This window comes from Nanorana parkeri, unplaced genomic scaffold (assembly GCF_000935625.1).
Source record: "Nanorana parkeri isolate BGI_ZX_2015 unplaced genomic scaffold, ASM93562v1 scaffold1677, whole genome shotgun sequence".
Classification (NCBI taxonomy): domain Eukaryota; kingdom Metazoa; phylum Chordata; class Amphibia; order Anura; family Dicroglossidae; genus Nanorana; species Nanorana parkeri.
The window spans coordinates 134,206-159,317 of NW_017307945.1; positions in this window are offsets into that span (position 1 = coordinate 134,206).

Genomic DNA, 25,112 nt, shown 5'->3' on the forward strand with positions numbered 1-25,112 from the left:
TGTGTCTACATTAGCCTATATTCATGTCAATCAAGAAAAAAATCCTGTTATTTTTTTCACATTTGTACATGGTTGGGTATTCAATGTGAACATAGCATCACTTTTGTATAGGCTGCACTATATTGCCAAACATTTGTGGATACCTGAATATCACACCTATGTGAAGCTTCCAGACATCCCATTCCAAAACAGTGAGCGTTATTTTGGACTCTTCCCCTCCAATCATTGCAAGTATAACAGCCACCTCCCTTCCGTGAAAGGTTTCTACAAGATTTTGACCATTCAGCCAGAACAGCATTTGTAAAGGCAGGCACAGCACAGATGTTGGATGAGAAGACCTAGCTCACTACCAGTAAAACAGCTGAACTCAATAATTTAGGGACGTGCCCACTGCCTACATATAATTGGCCATGAAGTGTAAGTAAAAAATATTTACTACTTTAGTAAATTAGCCCCTAAGAATAGAAATTATATTTTTTTATAACAGTGGAGACCCCATCCCCATCCTGATCCACTCACCCTCTCCTCTCTGAATGATCAATACAAGAGTGGCATAGGTCAATAACAGTAGGTCTAGCTACATGATAGTGAGATTAAACCTATAGGCAAGTGAACATCAAATTGATTCACATATAGAGCTAATCAGTGAATACCAGAATTTATTGACTCATCTAAATATAAAAGTAGACTTGCACAATATGTGGAAAATGATACCATTTTTACTGATTACAATTGTCTAGTTCCAGAAATTCCGGATTCTTCAAACATTAGACAGATGCTCTTAGGGATAGTGACCAATCAAAAGTGTTGATTCACTTAAATATTTCCTGTACATCTATCCAATATGAAGAAAATCACACAATTCAAAATCCAATATATGCAATCAATAAATTACATGTTCTTCTGCAGTTTGGACAAGTCGGCATGAATATACAGTATTTAGGCCATTTGACAATTTTCTTTATATCACAATTGATTTGCTTTATTAGGCAGTGGGTACCTGCTGGCTGTAAGGTTAAAATAAAATATGCCAGGACTTATGGTTCCACAACTGGCAACTGGGCTTCCTACAGTATCAAAGGCACACAGCAAACATTTTATGACCTAATACTGTTTTTATTTTTTCTAGAAAGGTTTTTGTTGCTGTTTATCCACAGTACAAAGTATACAGCCGCGTAGTAAAAAAAAATGTATATAGTATATAGAATTATAGTACAATAGGTCTGAGCATAATATATAATATTCAGTTGTCTGTGTGATCTCCATTGCGTATTCTACATACATATATGTGGGTATGTGATATCCCAACAGTCTCTGGGCACCATCTATGATTGCCTAAAACCCCTTTGGCATTTAATTTTCTTGCCAGATTTTTTACGAGGTACATCACCAGGTCTTTCCTAACTGTTCCCCTTTACATGGGCTTAGGACCAGAATGCAGAATTTGATAACACATGTGCATAGCCAATTTGTAGACACATACCAGGGCTAATTTAGACAAGAGCCGATTAACCTACGAGCATGTCTGTGGGATGAAACTGGAGTACCCAGTGAAAACTCATGCAGGAACAGGGAAAACATGCAGATTCTACATATAAAGAAGGTTAGTGTTTATACACCAATCAGCCATAACATCTTGACCACCCAGCCTTGACCTGTTGGGACATGGACTCCACTAGACCTCTGAAAGTATGCTGTGGTATCTGGTACCAAGCTGTCAGTAGCAGATCCTTTAGGTCCCGTAAGTTGCAAAGTGGGGCCTCCATGGATCAGGCTTGTTTTTCCAGCACACCCAACAGATGCTCGATAGGATTGAGATCTGGAGAATTTGTAGGTCAACACCTCAAACTCATTGTTGTAATCCTTAAACCATTTTGCAGTGTGGCAGGGTCCATCATCCTGCTAAAAGAGGCCACTGCCATCAGGGAATACTGTCTCCAAGAAGGGGTGTACTTGGTCAGCAACAATGTTTAGGTAGGTGGTACATGTTGAAGCAACATCCACAGGAATGGCAGAAGCCAAGGTTTCCGAGCAGAACATTGCCCAAAGCATCAAACTGCCTCCGCCGGCTTGCCTGCTTCCCATAATTCCATCTCTTCCCCAAGTAAGTGACAAACACACACTCGGCCATCCACATGATGTCAAAGAACATGTGATTCATTATACTAGGCCCCCTTCTTCCATTGCTCCGAGGTGCAGTTCTTCAGGTGCCCATTGTAGGCTCTTTTGTCGGTTGACATGGGTCAGCATGGGTTAAAAACAGAGGTTTTAGTTACACAAACCTTTTGCCAAAAATATGTAGAAGCCACACTGCCCGATCAAGGCTCTTCTGTAAAGTGTGGTCCTAACTCTATTTGTGAGTCTCCATGTTGGAGCATATTTAAGCAGTTGATAAATTGAATGCAGGTATACCTGGAGGGAGCCCACTCCTCCTTAAAGGTGCAGGGGCGCACTGGAGGCCCAGCAATCTAAACAGCAATCTAAAATGCACGCTGGGACTCTTAGTGCGTCCCCACACCCAACATAGTCAAACTAACAAAACATGGTAACCGCACAATTTATAACCAACCTTTGTAGCAAGGTGCACCTGGAAGGGCTTACAACAATACAAAGACAAAAAAAGTTCCCAGCACACTTGCCAGCTAGCCTGCTACAAAACAAGTTACTCTGATAACAATATGCGTTAAAAACGGAGGCTTTAGTTACACAAAATATTGTGAGATATTAGAGACTCACAGATATAGTTAGGGCCACACTTCACAGAGGAGCCTTGATGAGGCAGTGTGGTTTCTACATATTTTTGGCCAAAGGTTCGTGTCACTAAAACCTCTGTTTTTAACGCATACTGTCAGACATGATAACTTGTTTTGTTGCCGGCTAGCTGGCAAGTGTGCTCGGAACTTTGTTTGTGTTTGTATTATGGGCCAGCATGGGCACCCTGCGGTTACACAGCTCCATATACAACAAAGTGTGATTCACTGTGTGTTCAGACACCTTTCTATTGGAACCAGCATTAACTTTTCAGCAGTTTGAGATACAGTAGCTCTTCTTTCGGATCGGACTACAGGGGCCAACCTTTGCTCCCCACATGCATCAATGAGCTTTGGCCGCAATTGACCCTGCAACTAGTTCACCGGTTTTTCTTCCTTGGACCACTCTTGGTATGTCCTAACCACTGCAGGAACATCGCACAAGTGCTGTAGTTTTGGAGTTGCTCTGAACCAGTCGTCAAGCCACCACAATTTGGCCTTGGTCAAAGGCGCTTAAATCCTTACGCTTACCCATTTTATCTGCTTCCAACACATAAACTTCATGGACAAGATGTTCGCTTGCTGCCTAATATATCCCAGCCACTCTCAGGTGCCATTGAAAGGAGATAATAAATGTTATTCACTTCAACTCTCAATGGTCATAATTAGGGATGTCCCGATGCCACTTTTTCAGGCCCAAGTACAAGTACTTCCCCTCATGTACTTGCCGATACTAATTACCGATACTTTTTCTTAAAGGGGCAGGTGACTTTAAATGATCCATAGTACAACTACATGTTCTGTACTATGGATCATGATTTAACCTATTCATGTTAGCAGCGGAGAATTGTAACTCTATTGCTGGAGTGTAGTGGAGGTATGTGCTGTATATATATACTACATATACATTACACACGTCCAGTACACTATAGCAATAGATTTACAACCAGCCCCGTCCCAGCTTCCCTCACTCACAGTTTCACTCCGATCCCTGTTGCCTCAAGTGGTGCCTCTTGTAGTCGTCGCTGGGCAGGATCGCTGCATCGCATCTCGGTGCTCAGCTTGTGGGAGGCGCTCACAATTCTGCCCTGCTAACATGAATAGGTTAAAACATGATCTGCAGTACATATGTCCAGTACACTGCAGTAATAGAGTTACAATTATCCCCTGCTAACATGCATAGGTTAAATCATGATCCATAGTACATAATAGTAGTACATAATAGTACATAACATGTAGTTGTACTACGGATCATTTAAACCATTCATGTTAGCATGGGATCATTGTAAATCTAATGCTGCAATGTACGGGACATTTGTGCTGTATATGTGCAGTACATATAGATATACAATTCTGCACTGCTAACATGAATGGGTTAAATGATCCTTAGCACCAGGCTACATATCATGTACTATGGATCATTTAACCCATTCATAATAGCAGAGGATAATTGTAAATCTATTGTTGCAGTGCATGCTTTATGTCGTATATAGTACATGTACAGTACATATAGAGTGCCTGCAACAATACATTTACAATTATCCTCTGCTAACATGAATGGGTTAAATGATCCCTAGTACAGGGCTACATATGGATCATTTAACCCTTTCATGTTAGCAGAGTATAATTGTAAATGTATTGTCTGCACTGTATGAGCAGTGTGTACTCAATATATACTCTATATGTGGTACATATAGAGTATATACTGCTCATACAGTGCAGAGAATACATTTACAAAAAAAATTTGCAGCATAATAGTGTCCCCCCCCTTGCCTTAACTCACTGTGCCGGAGAGAGCAGCAACGAGTCAATGCTGGGCTGGTCCAGTGGGAGGAGCTACAGGTGGGGTCCTAATTTAGCTGGCTCAGAGGTGCCTGCCAGCTAAAATAGAATCCCGCTTGTAGCTCCTCTAGCCGGACCAGCGCTTGCTCGCCGCTGCAGGGGTTTTTTTTTCTTACTTACCTCGCCGAGCGTCACTGCTGCTCCGGTGGGCGGCACTCCAAGCGGGGAAGTCTCCGGCCACCTAAATTAGGACGGAGACTGCCAGATGACCACGCTTGGAGCTCCGCCCACCGGAGCAGCAGTGACGCGACGCTCGGCGAGGTAAGAAAAAAAAAAACAGCGCAAGCTTCGGCGCTAGGCATCGGGGCATTTTGACAAGTACAAGTACTTGTCAAAATGCCTTGTATCGGGCCCGATTCCGATGCTAGCATCGGTATCGGGACATCCCTAGTCATAATGTTATGGCTGATCAGAATATAATGCTGTAGACTCCTTATAATATTATGAGATACAAAAAAGAGCTCACAAATGTATTAGATTACAGCAGTATCAAATTTTAGGAAAATCAAGCCAGCAAGAAATGAGAAAATAAATAAACAACAAACAAAACTCCAAAATGCACATGTATACACCTTAGAATGCACACATACAATGTGTGAAAATGTCATTTGTTAGAGCTGTGTGTCGGGTAGGTTACTAACTGTGTCCTGGTTCTCAACCTACCTAGCTTAAAAAATGTGTTCATACAGTAGGATAGTGTTATTTACCAACATATTTTAGTCACTCAAGCATAATGGCTCTGTCAGTATCCATTTGAGTGCTATTCGTTTTTTTAGCATACAATATAGCATTCCTAGAAAGATTTCAGTAGCATGATCCATCTGCAGGTCTTCAGTGATGCCCAAATAAACACACAGCAGGATTTTGTTAGGGCAAGAGAAGCTATCAGTGTAAAAGCAGCCACTCCCGACCAGTCTGCATGCTGCATGTTAGAGCTGAGGATATTGTTAGTGCCAAGACAGAGGAAATAGATTTTTAATTATTTTGCTAGTACCGCTAAGGTCTTGAAAGTATTGCTAGCATAAAGATGATGAAGATACTTTACAAAAGAAAGAGCTAGGGAGGTATCAGAAAACAACTTAAAGCATATTTTTTAAAATTTGACAGATAGTTTAAGGATACAAATTCCCTCCCCAACAGGGCATGTGTTCTATAGATCAAACAAGTCACATAACAATTTCCATGTGTAGCCACTTAAGCTGTGGAGGCATTTTCAACTGGGCAAACTTCCATCAGTTAAAAGTTATAAACTGGGAGGGCAAGTAATATAATCTCAGGTCTGGGAATGCTAATCCTCATTTAGAAGTAAAGAGTTGTAAGGTGTCAAGTGAAAATCTGGGGCGTAAAGGTTCCCCATAGAAAGGAGATTGCTATCAACTTAAATATTGTAAACTTTTTTTTATGTAGGTATATTAGAGCCTTTGATATGTAGATTCATTTCTTGAGTAAATTAATTGTGCCTACTAAGGATAAAGGAAGGTTACTCCATTTTAGTTTTCAGAGCCTGCAGAACCAGATTTAAATTATTAGTTTAAAAAGGTCTGAAGTGTCTGTATTTCAGATGCCTAAAACTGCTAGATAGTGTCATTGGGCATGAGGGTCTAACATTTAAAAGTTTCTGGTCATCAATGAGGAATATGGTGGATTTATTCCAATTGATTTGGAATCCTGAATGAACTCCACATTATTTAATTGACAAACATTCAGATATTCTAACATGCCATCACCATAGTGACATGTGCTCTTCGAGATCTCCTTTCCACAATCCTTTCATGCACGGGTTTATGCTTAATTTTTTCAGCCAGCAGCCCAATGGCCAATGTTAGAAGGGGAGGAGATTGCCTAGCTCTATGGGACATAGGAAAATGTCAGAAATAACATGATTAATGATAATGTAGACAGTAGGGTATTTATTAGCAGTTTTATCCATGAGCATTTGTAATATACAGTATACGGTCATTCAACTGAATCACAGGTCTTTAGTATGTCTAGGGAGCCAGGGTTAGTATGTTTGGCCTGTAAATTGATGAATAGTCACCTGGTATTTTTTTAGTTACATCTACCCAGTATCAATCTGGTCTGATCCGGATTCACTGAATTCACAGCTGGTAATAACTGATTGTTATCTAAGGGCTAACACCTTCACTAGTATTTTCATGTCAGAATTTATTAATGCAGTTGGTAGTGTGATTCCAGTCTAACCAGTTTTTTTTAGGTTAGGGTATTAGTATTCAGGAATTAGTATTATCAATGCCTCCGTCCTTCAAAGCATGATTATAGAGGCACAATAGGTAAATTTTAATTGTTTCCCTATAGGGTATCTGTCCACTCACAGTGGGGAAATGTGTTATGTTGGGCAAAAGACATTATGGGGTCTATTCACGAAGCTGCAGAAGGATCTAACCATAGCTTCGGCCGATCCTTCGGCTAGCTTTGGCCCCTGGACCCCTTCGGTTCAGCAGAACCGAAGGGGTGCTGTATCGCATTCCAATGAGCAAAAACTTTTTTGTTTTGTTTTTTCCTATTCTGACATGGCTCCGTGTCAGAATAAAGAAAAAAAAAAGATAAATCAGTGTTTCTCTCCTGGGCGGCATCCACTGTAGTAACTTTGTAATGTTTAACTTCACGTCACAGAAGTAGCAGTCAATAGGTTTGAATGGAACTAGATCCGCTATGGAAACTTATATCACGGAAGTAGCAGTCAATAGTTGTGAATGGAATTAGATCCGCTATAGTAACTTTGTAATGTTTTAACTTCACATCACAGAAGTAGCAGTCAATAGTTGCAAATTGAATGGATCAGTTAGGATAACTGGAAATACTTGCTGTTAGCTGTGCAACGAAGATCTCAGGCTGAAAGAGGAGACTTCAATGGGATGCATTGGAACCTGGAGGCAATAGCTGGTTTCCTTGATTAATAGTTTGAATGGTTGAGGCAGGGTTCAGGCTGTTCAAGGCACAGGGAATTCCTGGGAACAGGCAGGTAATCCAGGGAGAGAGGTGAGATGCTTTTAGCCCATATGGAGGCACAGAGGTTCAGAGAGCTTGTCTGACATCCACATACATTGCAGGTACGCCGGACAAGTGAAGATTTGCGGCTTAAGCTGAGGCGGAAGGAAGAGGGGCGTGACGTCGGCAGACTAGGGGCGGAGCCACACTTTGTGTTCTGGATCCTGGAAAGGTGAGTTTGGTAGATCTTTTACATTATGCTTCTTTCCATTTTATCAGAGTGGCATCTCTAACAACTTCATTTGTGAAGGGCAGAGTATAGGGGTTGGTACTTGGGTTCTTGAGATGTGTGAAGAATAGTAGGAATGTTTTTAGGGTCTCATTAGTTTTTGAACATTATTACTTTTCTCATTGTTAATTCATGGTATAGCAATGGGTGTAGGGCTAGGTCTTGCTAAGAATAACAAGAGATGCTAAAGTAATAAATAGTAAGAACGTACATGATCTTACTATGTTTGATCATGTTGTTTTGTGGGGTTGCATAAACTGTATATTTGTGGTCAAAGCCCCACTGATACGTACCCAGGAATCGAGATGATTGACCTGCCTACAATGACCTGAGGTGTGCCGTGGTCACTATGGTCAGTATGCAAAATAAGGGGGCATACTCAAGAGTAAAGGGTAACTGAAAAAGGGGGCGAGGCAGGTGGGATGGCGCCCACGAGCCGACAGGTGAGAGTAGGAGATGGAGCAGTTTAAATGTGTGGGGCTCCTCCCACAAATCCGGCTAATTAATTAGCCTACCACCTATGGACCCCAAAAAAAAAAGTAAAGAATAAGAAAAATACTAAATGCAAATATAAAAAAGTTAAAAAAAGTGATAAAAAAGTTTTAAAAAAAATAAAGAAACAATAAAAATTAAATAAAACTAGCCCTGCCACCCTGCCATTTATTTACCATTCTCCATTTATTGAGGGGGGGGGGGCGGCATTGCGGAATCTGGCCTTGGGGCAGCAGGGACAGTAAATCCGGCCCTGACTGTGGCCATGTCAGAGCTCCCAAGTGCTGCTGAGATCCAGAAGTCTGGCTCCTCCTCCTGTATTTCTTGTTTTTAATGTCATGTTTAGATATTCTAGCAGTAATATGTAACACACACAGGATTATGTAATAGTTCTGTAATTGTCTACATTGGTATTCTCCATTTCAAAATGCATTTGCCTCTGTCTGAAATAGCAGCTACTAGTTGTGCTACTATCAGAGATTTTAGGAAGGTGAGCCCTTAAAAAATGTCATACATGTTTACCATGGATTCTAAATTATGCTTAGCAGAGTAAACAGCTCACAGCTATAGCTTGTTTCATGCAAATTTGAAAATAATTGGTAGTAGCTGTAAAGGTGCTAACATCTGCTCATGGATTGTGGTATTCCTCAGGTCTAGATTAAACCTAATTCAATGTGAGAATTAACAACATTATGTAATACTTCTGTACTTTTGAGCCGCCAGTGTTCATGTATATAACAAGTAAAAAGATATTCCAAAAGCTGAATTTATAAACATATAGCTGCTATAAAATGTGACTTGAAGGAGAGCCCTGCCATTAGGTCCCATACACACTAGCATTAAAACATGGCTTTGGATGCACCTTCCTAATGCCTGTCATAGTGTCATGTGCTCTGATCCCTCTGGCAGAATGATTATATTGAGCTGAATAGTTTAGCAGAAGGTTTAGCAAAATGCTGGCTTTGTAACATGCTGCAAAATCAAGGACTGCAGTGCCCGGCTGTGTTTGATGTTCCAATACAGTGCATTGTAGACATGTGCGATTCGTTTCGTTATGAATCAAAATTCGTACGAATTTTCCTGAAATTCGTAAATTCAGAAGCATCCGAAATCTGAATTGCAGTTTCCGAATTATATCCAAAATACGAAATTCCGTTAACGAATTTCGGATCCGAATTTCTTTGAAACGGGAACTAATATTACCCCTGTAAATGAGGTTGAACAACATGACAAGATTTTTTTTTAAATACGAAATACAAAATACGGATCCGCTGCTGCTGAGAGTTGCATTACAATACAGGCAGGAAATACGAAATTGCGTTAATGGATTTTTGTTCCGTTACGTACATTATATTGAAGTTAAAAAGCAAAATACCTTTGTTAATATATTGGAGTTGATGGTAGTTTTTTTTTTTATCCGAAATACAAAATTTGGATCCGAAATCCGTTAACGGAATTTCGTATTTCGGATAAAAAAAAACAACTACCATCGACTCCAATATTAACAAAGGTATTTTGCTTTTTACCTTCACTATAACGAGGGTTCGTAACGGAACGAAATTCCATCAACGGAATTTCGTATTTCCTGCCTGTATTGTAATGCAACTCTCAGCAGCAGAAGAGAAAACCTCTGATTGGTCAACCAAACGAAATACGAATTCCGTTAACGGATTTCGGATCCAGATTTTGTATTTCGGATAAAAAAAAACAACTACCATCGACTCCAATATTAACAAAGGTATTTTGCTTTTTGACTTCATCATAACGAATGTTCGTAAAGTTATGAAAATGTGCCGAAACTAATGAAAATTCATATTTCGTACGAATCCGAATTGAGTTTCGGACACGAATTACGAAATAAGAAATAACGGATATTCCGAAACAAAACAAATTTTTTGACAGCGCACAAGTCTAGAAGATCTAGGTTTAAATACAATTTCAGGCAGGGTTTGTCCATTGCTGAGACAGTAGAAGCTCCCTTGTCGGACACTGACGGGGAAGGAAAGGAGGGCGTCTGGCCTTGTCAGCTTGACAACTTTCCTGATGTAATCTGTGGGTCTGATATTGTTTGCCAGCTGGTTCTGCTCTTTGTATGAAGAGCACTGATAGCCAATCTTGTTACATGGCTGTCAAACTGACTGCCCAGCCCTGCAAATTACATTGGGGGGCAGCAATTCCATTGAAATTTCTGGGGCTTCCCCTTTTTACAACCAGTCCCTCTGTGTGTATCAGAGGCTGTATTTTGTTTTTTGTAGCTCTACATTAAAAAAAGTCACAAAACATTTAAAATGCCTCTGTTTTATTAGGTTTTATTAGGTTTTATTCATGCTTTGCACCAGAAACATAATTTCAGTGGCTTTAGAAAAGGGAAAAATCAATGAATAACATTTGTACTGCTCATGAGTTACAAGCAACACAAGTTCCCAGATGAAGGAACATATTTCAATAATCATGTTAATGGAAATCTGGCTCTGTTCCACCATACTCAGTATGGCTAAATCACACTGGATTAGCACCCTTTGCCACCCCATACTATGGACAAAAAGGTGCCAATACTTGGATGTCATTGTTGCACACTGTGCAGGCTCAGCCTGCCTCAGCTTGGCAGGTACTTTGGCATTTTTGCCCTTGATGCTGGTGTTCCAGCATTTCTTCTTCCCATATCTCAGATACTGTATATTGACATGCAGTTTTCACTGACAGTACCTGTTCACTCCTTCACTATACTGTATGTTCACTTTGAATTACCCAGTTTTAGCATGTTATGTTATGTTAATGAGAAACAAATATAAAGTAGTTGTTATCCCAAGTTGGCCACATATGTGGAAATACACTTTAAAGCTTCAGTAGCAGTCAACAAGTGCCATTCTGGGCTTTCTTTGTATGTGTATTACATATTTTTTTGAAGAAAAAAATATATAAAACAACAGTTTTTAATTATGTAAATTAAAAGAAACTGATAAAAAATATAATTTTCCTTTGATGATTTTTTCCCTTCAAATTCAGTGGCATTTTTATAAGGCATGTTCTGGGCCCCTTATACGTTGCCTGTAAAATCTTTTTTATATTATTGTTTTTATTGCCAGAACTCTCTCAACAGCATTTAGTAATATACTTCATATTCCTGTAAATTGTTTTAACAAACTATTTAATTAAGTCTCTATACTATTTAATGCTAGATTATAACTTCTAATAATAGCTTTTTTGTGGTTAGTATGTGGTGGACGGGATTAATCTGCTTTACAAATGCAGCCATTCAAAGAATAACATTTAGAAAAAAGGTTTGCAAGACTTTTAAATAATGCAGCTTTTATGTGCTTGCTCTCTTGCCATTATCATGACCCTTAATGATGAATATTATCCTTTACTGACCTGCAGTATCATTTGAATTTGATATGCCTGCCCTAAGCAGTTAAGTGGTCTCTCGCTGGTCATTCTATTAAAAACATCAAAGAGAGCAAAAGAAAATCAGATTGGTAGTTCTGTGAAGGCAGAGAAATTGATGAATACATTTCATTTGTACTTTTTTGAAGAGACCATGTTGCTAGACCATTCATTATAACAAATGATATGTGCGCTTACCATATTTTATGCATGTTATTTACCTGTAAAAACCTTCCTTGTGTAGACATACAAAGGCCATGAGACTGCAATATGCTGAGTTTTGGGCCACAGTAGGACATTAGCATATGTCCTCCTGTGACAGTAAAGAGAACTATGGGCCAAAAATGTTGGGCCATAGTTCTCTTTTAAGGAGGGGGCTGTGAGAAGTTATGTTTACTCATGTCTGTACTGTGCTGGCAGATTTCATTATCATCTGTAAATTAGATTTGAACAAAGGATTAAATACATAGAGGCATTGTATGTTGAGAGGAAACACAAACAAACTTTCAATCTGCTCAGACTAGCCTGGAATCTGCACAAATGGCTTCACCAAAAAAGCAACTGAAAGATAAACACTAATTTGACTGCCAAAGTGGAACTACACTTTAACCTCCTGGAGAGGGGGCTAAAGGTGCATCACCCAAAAAAACAGATCATGAGGTTCTATTTGAATGAAAGCACCCCAATGGTAATTTCTGTTTTATAAACTCTTTATAGTACATTGTATGTATGTCTTAGCTCTCCTGTAGTTGCCTATCTGAAATTGTAATTTGTAAATGTATGGGTAAAGGGAGGCCATGCCCTCTTGGCCACTCTATAGCTGGTAGCAATTAAAAGGACCTCTTTCAGTACTGCACATACAGTATTCAGTCAATGCAGCAGTACATGCTCGCTATGCATAGCATCTATAGAGTAGTTTCCCTAATGTGACTAGGCACTTGTTGGACACTGTCATTCTGCAGAACCATATTAAATGCAGCGTTTTAGCATAGTCCTCTGTTACTATAGACGTAGACCATTCTGCTAATAAGGGTATACAACCAGTGGAGAAGCTAGACATTCTGTCACCCGGGGCAAAGGCTCAGAGTTGCCCCCCCCCCCAAGTGAGAAGTTCTCCATCTACACACCCAGTGGTGCCCCTCCTAAAGCAGCACCCATGGCACATGCCCCTTGCTTCAGCCCTGTACACAACCCACACAAATGTAAAGTATATCAGGAGTTTTGAGGGGCTGTGAGATTACACAAACCAGTGTGTACAATATTTGAAAAAATATTTTTTATTAATACAGATTAAAAACTTGGTATAAGCACATTAGACACATTAGCAACAGTACATATAGAAATAAATGAGTGCACCGCCTATACATCTCCATATATGTGCCCTATATTTCCCACTGTTCAATTACCTACCTTTTCTCTGTGCATGAGGGTTCCTTTTTGGATTGGCAGCATTTCCTACTGGGTTTTACTAGAGGATTGTTTAGTTGAGTGCTTGAAGTGCAATACAGTACTCACAAGTAAGTAGAGATGGGTAAGAATATGCCACTTTAGACCCCATATGTGTGTATGTTGCATTAATGAGTTGGCATTTGTAACTCATAGATTACTTCCCTCGCCTTCCTGATGAAGCTATGACGGGAAACACGCTAAAGGTGGAATAATGTATGAACTTTGGTGAAATCATCCCTCAACATCTTGTGTTTGACACAAAATGGGTTTTGAATATGTGGATGTAATTGTTTAGTCTTGCTCCTCAAGAAATTGATGATCCTCTGTAAATAATTATGATTTGTTTTTATGGGTGTTTATGGGTATTTTAATGTTTTCTATGTCTATATAAGAATAAGGAATAATAGTGCTGTTACCACTGACTATAATAGTTCCCGTGGAGAGATTACAGGGGATGTAAAAATGTGGACCACAAAAAGATAATATAGGAGAGCATTGGTCCTACCAGCGGAAAAACGTTCACAGATCTATTCAAACTAAATGTCCCTAAATGAAGATATGGGACAACAGTTCTCCAAGTGTAAATAAAGAGTATATATGATAGCGCCTTCATATATATTCTTTGGCTGGCTCGATGCTGATTGGCCAGGAAGCCAGCTTCCCAGCCAAGCAGCATCAAGATGGCCAAACAGCATGGAGCCACAAACAGCATGAACAGCATGACAATATAAGCAACGATTGATGGCTGCAGGTATGCAGATATGTTGATTGTTTGACAACACAGGCACCTGCACTGTTGTCACTAAGACTGAAAGCGAGGGAAAATCCAAAATTTAGAATTGGCACAAGAACAGGAAAAGAGATCGAAATCTATTATTGAGGACAACTGTCTAAGAAAGGATTTCCCTTACTTTTGTTAATTTTATCTCATTTTCTGTTGTGCCTGCAGGACAGGAAGTGAAGGTAAATCCCCCAAAGCATATAAGGGAAACATGAAACCTATTTCCTTCTCTATCCAAAATGAAAAAAAAAATGTTTTAGCTTTAGATACTCTCAAACAGATGTAGAACAGAGCATATCAAACTACAGTGGAATATAAATCCTCATGAAGACATGTTTTCCTATGTATATTCATCTTTGAAAAATGTTATAAAGGATCTTATAACCAACGGACCCATGCTGTGAACTGAATATATAATGCACAAGCAGCATTGATTGAGCATGAGATTTTGTGTTCTGGGAATTAGCCAGACTATATATAACTGTGGTTGAATCTAGAGGAATGTTAAGAAGGAATAGAGGTGTTCTCATTAGCATATCCAAAAAGCCTGAGATCTCTGAGAGCCGGAGGATATCCCACATGAGCAGAGGTTCACTCTATGAGAAGATTCTGTGTGAGCAATCACCATGTATTGCATATGTCTGCTAATGGGGTTAACAGTCACTAGTATTATGGCTAGAAAAATAATTTAATTGACTCGCACTATGATATATGAGGAAAAGTAGCTTATGGCTAATGCTAATGCTGAGACCACAGCACATAAGAATTCTGGTTCCAATTCCAGCACAAGAATCTTTGCACCTAATTTAAGCCACCTTATCTCCTTATGCTTTAGGCTACAAAGTTAAATACCAGAAGTTCCATGTGCATGTTCGCTCTGTCCACCAGACAGCTCTGATAAGGAAGTCAATAAACATTAACTTTTTCCACCAGCTGCATCAGAACAGAATTCCATGTCCATATTTAAAAACATTTATAAATCAGAGAATGTCCATTTATGCCTCACTGCAGACTTATCTTGGCATTTTGCTTCATATACACATTTACATAGGATTAAAGCTGGCGATACACCTATAGATTTGCGATCTGAAATTTCCGTTGCTGCCAAGAAACCTCTTTCGATTCTAGCTCAAATAGCCCATCATGCACAGACCAATCTCGATAATTGTTCGTTAGCAATACTAACTCACCGTATTCCATCGATTGACAGAATGCATTTTCATTTGTGTATGTGCAGTGTTCTTTCTGCAATTTTTTGTACAAAAACGCCACTAAACCATCAATTTTCGTACAACTCGAAAAAGTTTTCCAGCCTGACCGATTGAGGAAATTCTTCCAGGAGTACAGTAATTAAAATCATTGGTGTCTCATCAACTGATCGATTATCATGAAAGACCATTCCTAGACGATTTCCAAATGAAAATATTAATAATTAATAGGTTTATGGGCACCTTTACACGCAGTTGATAGAAGATCAACCAAAAGTTATGCATCCACTAATAACTCATTACATTTATTTTACACTAGTGTAAATACTTAAATCTGTCTTTATATTAGCTGCCTGTAATCCCCTACAAAACGGATAAGGGAGGGCAGAGCACTCTCAGCGCTTCAGACTGTAGTGCATTTGACAGTGCATTCTGTATGTGGTCTTACTGCTTTGTGGAGAGTTCAGAGTGATGCCTTCCTCAGATGATGCTTCTTCACTTTCCAAGCAGCAGGAAGGGGGTGGGTCAGTGACAAAACCATACTATTGTAATGGATAAAAGTGAGGTCACCAACTTGGCTATGCTTTCTGGCAGGGGTTCCTGAATAACATGACTGACTAAACAGAATGCCATGTTTTTTGGCAGGCAAGACATTTCGCATACTGTATTTTATATATGCATTTACTTGTTTGCCTGGGGTTTAGCTTCATATATTGAGCTGGCTAGTACTGCAATTGTTGAGATGCCATTCATGCATTCATATACTATCTGATGTTGTACATGCAACATCTACAGATGAGAGCATTTCCTGTAACAATCTTGGCCAGTTAGTAGAAAAGGTCTTCTGTCTCAGGCAGCACCATCCAACAGAGACAGGAAACAAGCTTTTCACCTACCAAGTAAGCTCCTTCCTGCTGAAATAAACAGCAAAGGAACAGAACATGAGTACAGAATTTTCATCTATGTGTTTGTTTCTTTAATGTGGCAATTCGAAGAATGGATGCAATGGTGGCTGTGCATAACTTAAAATGACTATATGACACTAAAATAAAAACAATAAAAAATGTGCCCCCTGAAAACAAGATATTTAAAGTGACACTCAACCCAGCAGTTCAATCTTAAAAATGCATTCAAGTACCTTAACTATTAACAAAAATTTATCTTATTTGTGTATCACTCAAGCCTTGTTCACACCAAGCGTGGAGCAGGTGCAGAGCAGAGCAGTTGCAGACCGGATCAAAACTGCGTCCAATGTATTCCAATTGTATTTTTTTCTCCAGTTCACATCGCAGCGTGCAGTTCCAGAGCAGGTGAAAAAACTGCAGCAAGCCCTATTTTACCTGCTTTGGATCTGCTCTGGAACGCATGCAAATGCCTGGAACGCACTGAAAGCCCATGTTAAACTAAAAAAAACAAAAAACATTTTTGTACCAAAAATGACCCGGAACGCATCAAAAACGCAGCAATAAACACGTTGCAAAAACGCGGCACAACCCACTGCACTGCGTGTGCAGAAACCTGAGTGGATCTGCTCTGCATTTGGTGTGAACAAGGCCTCAGAGTGCAAAATCAGTAGATCTTTCCAGGTAAGATCTACTGATTTTCCACTCTTTTAACCCCTGCTGTAGATCCTCAAATCATCTCTCGATTGGTGCTGACACTGTCCTTCCTTCTGGATGGTGGCTAATTTTGTTCCCCATGGTCCCTGTGTTGCAAAGTAGCCACTGCTCCAAGATCATTCCTGTGACGGATACAATCTCATGTTTAGTTTACTAATTTGTATTGAGATTGTAGTTCATCATGGGACTGAGCTTGGAGTAGTTTGGTGGCTACTTTACAACACACATGGGCACATGGGGAACAAAAGTAGATCAGTAGATCTTATCTGGTCGGAGGTCCAGGGGCAGGTGGCAGGGAGGAGGAGCATAGGAAGGATCTGCAAGGGCTGCTGGGAGTCCATTTTGGAAGGTCGACTGAGGAAGTAGGTTGTCCCACTCCTCATTTTTAATGTTGATGATGCTTGGAATAGATGCTTGTCATGGCAGCTTGGCAAACGGGGAGGGGCATCTAGTGGTATGATGCTTCCCCCATTGTTGCCAGTATTTGACTGGGGCTCGGCACCTTGGGAAGCTATGCATCGTTAACTCTGGAACTGTCGTCAAGCTGGTGGGGGTGCAGTAGGGGACAAGGGGTGGTTTTAGTACAGGCCTTAGTTTTGGCTGATGGGAGCCCAAAGTCGCATTCTCAGAAACAACAGTCATTCAGGTTATTTATTTTTGACATGTTGACTTGTTTATTATGTTTGGTAACTGCTAATTGTAAAATGGTTACATGAAGGGCAGCTGTGGCCATTTGAATCCATGTTGCACAGTCCGTGTTTAACTTAACAGAGGGGACATAATTGACGAATCCATTGGTCGTGCAATTCATGACTTTGTACTAGCAAACTTTTTTTAATGCAATAGTAAAGTTACATTTTGAATGCTTTCTCTTTCTGTTACTACTATAGTTCTTTAAATCATTTAGCATTTATTCACCATAGTTACATAGTTACATAGTATTTGAGGTTGAATTAAGACACATGTCCATCAAGTCCAACCTATTGTGTGTGTGTGTGTGTGTGTGTATAGATCCCTGAGTCATCTCGTTAATAGGAGTACTTGTACCCCTGTATATTACAGTTTCTCAGGAAATCGTCCAACAGCTTCTTGAACGAATGTACTCATTTGCTATTCCCAAAGCAGATAAAAGGAAAACACCTGTGTAAAAAAAAAAGTGTAATTAAATGCTATTAAAAGTCAGCTGTCCGTTTAATTTCAGTCTGCAGGCAACTATGATTTCATAAAACTATCAATAATTTAATGTTTCATTATTGAACTGATAGCAGCATATTTTAGGGTGAGATCTGTAAAGTTTGTGAACATAAAGTGACATTAAATTCAGAAGTTATATCTTAAAAAAATGTTTTCAAGTACCCATTAACAAAAATGTAGCTTATTTGTGCATCACTAGGCTGTAGATCAGGGGTCTCAAAGTACTGGCCCGTGGGCCAACCGGTACCATGCAGCCCAACAGCCGGTGGACTGCATACCTGACTTGGTAAGCTGCTCCTGGCGGTGCCGACACTCAATAGTTCCTTTTGGCTGGCAATATGACAGCCTTCACTGGGCGCAGGACAAAAAGAAAGATTAGTAATGTGCAGACCGTACTAATCAACCACTGGACCACCAGGGAATGTAAGCAGGTGAGCGGGGGCGTATCAGGGGGCGGAGTGTATTATTGTTTGTGTATTTCTGAGTGTGAGTGATTTATTGTGTGTGTATTTGTGTGTGTGTGTTTCTGTGTGTGCGTATTTGTGTGTGTGTGTTTCTGTGTGTGCGTATTTATGTGTGTTAGTGAATGTGTGAATCTGTTGCTCCTCTATGATTAAAATTAAAACGTGTCGAAATAAAACGCACATATACTGACTAGGGTTGGGCTGGATGTTCGAGTCTCGAGTCGACTCGAACATCGCAAGTTCGTGTGTTCGCAGTTCTAATTGGCTAAAGGCTTGCACCTGACCACAAGTCAGGTGCAAGACTTTGCTCAATCAGGGCTTAGTACTCTGTAAGAGGGGAGGGAAGGGGAAACTGCAATCTTTAAAAAAATATATATATTTTTCTTTAGAAATGTCAGTTTTCCTGCAGCATGTTCTATACATTGTACAGATTTGCCACTTTACAGGCAGGTTAAGGGGACCCCCCAGGCATGATATTTCAATGAATTTTTCATTTTTATTGTTACCCTTTAGGTGATATTGAAATCACTGCTCCTTTAACCAGTTGACATCCGCGGTGTTAAACCCCCTTCCCATCCAGGCCATTTTTCAGTATTCAGCGCTGCGGTACTTTGACTGACATTTATTCCGTCATGCAGCGCTGTACTGAAATGAATTTTATACCCTTTTTTGGGGACAGATAGAGCTTTCTTTTGGTGGTATTTATTCACCACTGGGGGTTTTATTTTTTTACTATATTAAGGAAAAATTACCGAAATTTAAAAAAAAAAACAGTTTCCCCTATATTAAATGATAAAACATTTATTATTACCCAATTTTTTGGTAAAATATAAAAGATGGGGTCACGTCGGGTAAAAAGACACTAAACATGTCAAGCCTTAAAATTGCGTGCGCGCGCGAAACCTCAAAAAACGATAATACCCAAAATTGGCCATAGGCGACGCTTTAAAAGCTGTTACCGCTCATCAGTTTAGTGTTATCAGTGATTGATGGCCCTAAAATGATTGCTCTCACTGCGACGTTCGCGGCGATATGTAACATGTGTAGCGCAATTGTAATTTTTGCGCGCTGGGGCACCGGACGCGTATTTACGTTTATAGGCGCGTAAACGTGGGGGTGGGGGAGTTAAACATTTTGGGGGGGTTTTTTCCCCTTTTTTTATATGTGACTTTTATTTTATTTTACTTTTTTATGTGTTACTTTTATTTTTTTTTATTTATATTTATTTTTTTTGCACTTATTGGTATTGCTATTATATAGGGGGATAACAACCCCGGTGGGGGGGGTGCCGCGAACGAGCACATATAGGCGATCGGCGGGCTATGGACCCGCCGATCGCCTATATGTGAAACACCCGGTAACGGGTGTGTGCATTTAGCGGGTCTTTTCTGCCCGTGCGTGCCCGCTAGGGGGCGCGCGCGAGCAGAAAAAAATTGCCGTCTGGAGACGGCAACCCGCAGATGCTGCAGTGCCGTCCGTCCATTTTTTTACTACGGGCGGACGGCAAGAGGTTAAAAACAATATTTTAAAAAAAAATGTGTTCATTGATTCCTGTCCCCCAGGGCAGTACTCAGATTCCCATACACTTTTTATGGCCAATAACTTGCATATAAGTCCTCTTAAAGGGGACAATTGTTTTTAAAAGTTCTACCCCCACAGACTTCATAGACATAGGGGTCTATTCACGAAGCTGCCGAAGGATCTGGCCGTAGCTTCAGCCGATCCTTCGGCTAGGTTAACCTGCTTCTGACAACTCATCTTACGGCTGGCTAAGGCCACTTGCAGTGAGATCAGCGTCCCTGGTTACCTGCTAACCAGGGACACTGATCTCCAAACAAATCCTTCACTCGGCTGCCCTCGCAGCTTCGTGAATAGACCCCATAGACTTGCGTTTGAGTTCGAATTCGAACTCACTCACAGGAATCCTGACAATACACACACACAAACCATCACATAAAATATACTGACATTGCATACAAAGAAACCATCACAAACACATATATATCGGCATTATAAAAACACGCAGACATTTAAGCTGTAACAGTATATAATGAAATTATATATGAAGTATGACATTTTATAAAATTTGGCAAGCGGCCCCAATGGGAGAAGAAAATTTGTCCAGTGGCCCCAAGTTAATTGAGTTTGAGACCCCTGATGTAGATCCTCATATCATCTGTGAATTCATGCTGACCCTGTCCTTCTTTCTGGACGGTGGCTATTTTTGTTCCCCATGGTCCTTGTGTGTTGTAAAGTAGCCACTACTCCAAGCTTGCTGATGGACTAAAATATCACGTTTAGTTTACTAGTATATATTAAAATTGTAGTCTTCTAATTGATTTAACAAGCATTTCACTTTAACTGCCTCCTGGCCGGACGTTGTAATTAAACGGCCAGCCAGGAGCTTCCTGGATGTAACAGACCATCAAAAGACGGCCTGTTGGCCCCGGCCACTCGCGCGCCTACCTCCTGAGACAGTGCTGCTGAATGTGCATCTTCATAGTAAGGACCTTCTTGCTGTGTGTGCTCTTTTGCTGGTTTTTTTTAATAAATTCTTTAATTTGACAAGTTTTTCTGTAAACAAACAAATATAAGAAAGAGCACAAATGAACTTACAACCAATAATCTGGCAGTGGATGCAGCCACCGTGCACATAAATGTTACGTAAGTGCACACAAAACAAAATATAGTAAAATGCTCAACAGAAATATTCGACATTAATCGCAGCCAGCCCTTATCGAGTGCGTAGTAGATGTATATGTGACTGGAAGTTGAAAAGTGTGTAAGGTTGTTGTCCGCCAGCGGACACATTCACTTCGTAGCTAAACTAACAATACGCTCATGGGCATCTAACATGGATGCCGAGGCTAGCAAGGCCGATCGCCAGCATCAAAAATGAAGAGGGGAAAGCGGACAAAAAATGAGAGAGGCAGGGGAGAGCAGCAGAGGGAAAGAAAGAAAGAGGAAATGAGAGAAGAAAAGAGAAAAAAGGTCGAGAGAAGAAAACCGCCATGAAAACTCACTCCAGGAGACTCATGTAGTCCCGAGAAGAGGCAAACTCATCCCACTAGAACCACGTATCACAAAACTGGGCCACCATCCCCCTGAGAGAACTGGTGAGGTCTTCCACGTGTCTATTATCAGAAATCTTGCTAAACCAGAGCTGAATGGTGGGAGGAGAGACTTGTTTCCAGAGGGCAGGAATGCATGCACGTGGCTCTTATGCTGTTGGTACTGGGGGGAAAATTGATTATAGAAAACACATTGGTATCCTCCTACAAAACTTGCCCTTGAGTTTGGAAAAGGTTTAGGCATTGGAAATTTTAGCTCCCAGTTGGATTGAAAACAGTAGCAAACACGGTAGAATACTGGGTATAGTAAGCTATTTCAGAAATGGGTAACTGTTGTATATACCATTTTGTGTTACACACGTTAACATGTTGTTTCACTGTCCAGATGGAGGGGAGTATCATATCCAGCAATTCATTAACTGTTCTACAATGTTGTTTATGAATTAATCTGCTTCTCTAATTTCATTTATGTTAGGTGCTTTGCAGAAAACGTAATCGGCCAAATGATCAAACAGGAAGTAACTAACTTTCAGTTTACCAAACAGGTGCATATTTAGAAGCAATAATGCAAAGCAGGTTCAGGATGGCAAAGAACATGCATAAGGTGCAGAATAAGGCAAAACAGATTCAGAATGGTGAAAAAAAAAACATTAAAATGCTGCACAATGATACAAATCAGGTTCAGAATGGCAGTGGACATGCATACGCTGCAGAGTCCATATAAAAAAGCTGCAAAAACATGGATTCTTCACAGCAATGTCTCTGTAGCTTAATCAGGGTAACATGTGGCTGCATAGCATGGTCTTTATAAGACTATTTGACTACAGAGAGTTGAACTGTGAATCACTATTTCAGTAAAATAATTCAGAACACAAACAGCTATTTGCAATCGTACTTATAAACAGCATCCCTCTCAGTAAAGTCCAGGTTAGCTCTGGTAACACAGATGAACAGCTGCATGAATCCAAGGCCTAAGGACAAAAAGCCACCCTGCTAGAACTAGAGCCCTCTAGTGGCCATTAGGGAGGGACTTTCTACAATAGCTGGGTCTTCAAAAAAAGCTGTGTGCTAATAGGCTCCTGCCTGGCTGCCCACACATCAGTTCTGACAGAGAAGGGCCTCTCAACTGGCTCCAAACTACTTGCCCAATGGCCTCTGCTTCAGGAGTCTCTGAGCTGCTAAGGGTGGAAAGCTGAGGAACCTACATTTCCTGGACATGTCCAGAAACCCAGAAGGTTGTGGAAAATTAAGTTGATGGGGCCTGCTTCTACATCAGAACAAAGTGAGTAAATGGCCACAGACGTACTATGTGTCCTCTCAAACTTAGGTTAGGGGTATACAAGGGAAACAGTGATGTTATCATCTCAGAGTTGAGGATAATTTCATTTTTTTTCTGAATGTGCTGTGAGACGCTGGCATTAGATAAGTAGCATAGGTATTCAATATGTATTTTTTTTCAGTACTTGAGTTTAGTGACACTTTAATCTAAGCTCACTTTTTCCAACTGTTGCCAATGAACAATGAGAAAACGGGATTGTGGAAGTACATTATTGTGTGAATCAAGTGAACACAGCTTTATCTTATTTACTAAGCTCTGGTAGTATTCACTTTTCACAAAGTGAACAGTCTCTATTGCTTTGGTAAATCAACACCAGTGTGAAGTATAAGCAAGGTGTGTCTCCAGGGTCTCCAATGACTGGCCATGTGCCACTAAAAAAGGCACATCCACTGCAGATGATTGATCAAAAGTTTCTGACACTAAACTCAGGGGTTAAATCTTAAAAATACATTCAAAGACCTTAACTATTAATAAAATGGTATCTTATTTGTGTATCACTCAGCTGTAGATCCTCAAATCATCTCTGAATTATTCATGCTGACACTGTCCTTCCTCTTGGAGGGTGGCTACTTTTGTTCCCCATGGTCCCATGATGGACTACAATATCATGTTTAGTTTGCTAATTTGTATTGAGATTATAGTCCATCACGGGAGTGACCTTGGAGCATTGGCAACTTTACAAAAGTAGCCACCCTCCAGAAGGAAGGACAGTGTCAGCACCAATTCAGAGATGATTTGAGGATCTACAGCTGAGTGATACACATATAAGGTCCAGTTTTGTTGATGGGTAAGTTACTTGAATGCATTTTTAAGATTTAACTCCTGAGTTTAGTGTCACTAAATTATTTGTTGTTCGTATGTCCATGTGTTAGTTTTTTTTATTTTTTTAGTTAAAGAGTTCCCATTTTTCTCAAACAGCAAGGCAACTACTAGTATTATTCATGCATTATTGGTGTTGGCTTGGCTTCTCTTTTTTAAGGCTCATAGACTTTGCCATAATCCACGCTCTTTTATTTTTTTAATTACACTGGGTCATATTTTTGGACAAAAGCACTTCATAATATTATTTGGCTGATGTTTCAAAAAGAAAGGATTTTGTTCATACATCACTGATTGATTTCCTTCATGTGGCTGTGACTTGTCACTAAAATGTACCGCACACAGCTTACTTACCTCAGGAACAAGCACTGTTCACTCTGCTCCCACCCTGGTTTATAAACTGCACATAAAGCTTTTATGGATTTATTCTCAATGTTCACTTGAGATGGTATAATCCACATTTCACTACTCAGTACTAATCTCTTCTTTGTTTGTGTGCCTGTGTGTTATAAAGAAAAAGAAAATTCTAACAAAAAAAGAAACCATTTACTATGAGTTATTTTATAAATATATAACCTAATTATCAATGCTTTTCAAGCAGTATATAATCATCAGACACTGCAGTCTTGAGGGGATATATTGAATCAGGCGAGGACAATTAATTAAACTTCAAATGCAATAATTGTAAAGTTCAAGTGCAGTGCAATTGCTACTCTGTGTTCCAGATTCAGTGGTTATTAAGCTATTGTAAACGATACAATGAGCAAACATTATGGTTTCCCTATGCAATTGGATACCTCCATAAATCAGACTTTTTCAAAAAGGCTTACACTAGAAAACAGCCGTTATCTGCTTTAACAGTGTTAGTATTATATTTAGTATTATATATATGAAAATATCATCAAAGAACAACCCCATTTTCCCAGTTTTTATTGAAATGTAAGCAGCTCAAGTCCAATGAATTACCTGAAATCGTACAAAGGTAAGCGGTAAACTGCCAGAGGTGAACAAAAATGAAGTTTTGGATAATATTGTCCCTTTGAATTCTCCTTAAAAGCTTTGGACATAACGATTTAAAAATGTGAGTGGATTGCTGTCCCAGGAAATCAATGTGGTTGCTGGGAAATTTTAAGTCTCTCAGCTCTCATTTCAGCCATGGACAACCAAGGAACCCATCACGCACACAACTTCAGTTGATAGTCAAAGTAACGAGCATATTTAACCTGAGACTATTGATACCACACCCCTAACAGATATAAATAGCCAGGCAGAATTTAAATGGGGCATTAAAGGTATCCTATCACACTACCAAACGATTCATATAAAACATATACATTCTTTATTGATTTACATAAAATATGATTCAGTACAAAAACATTTTTAGTCATTCCTCCACATTCTACCAAATACCCTCCTAGAAACCAACAGGCTATTAATGACCTCAAAAAAATTCATCTAAGTA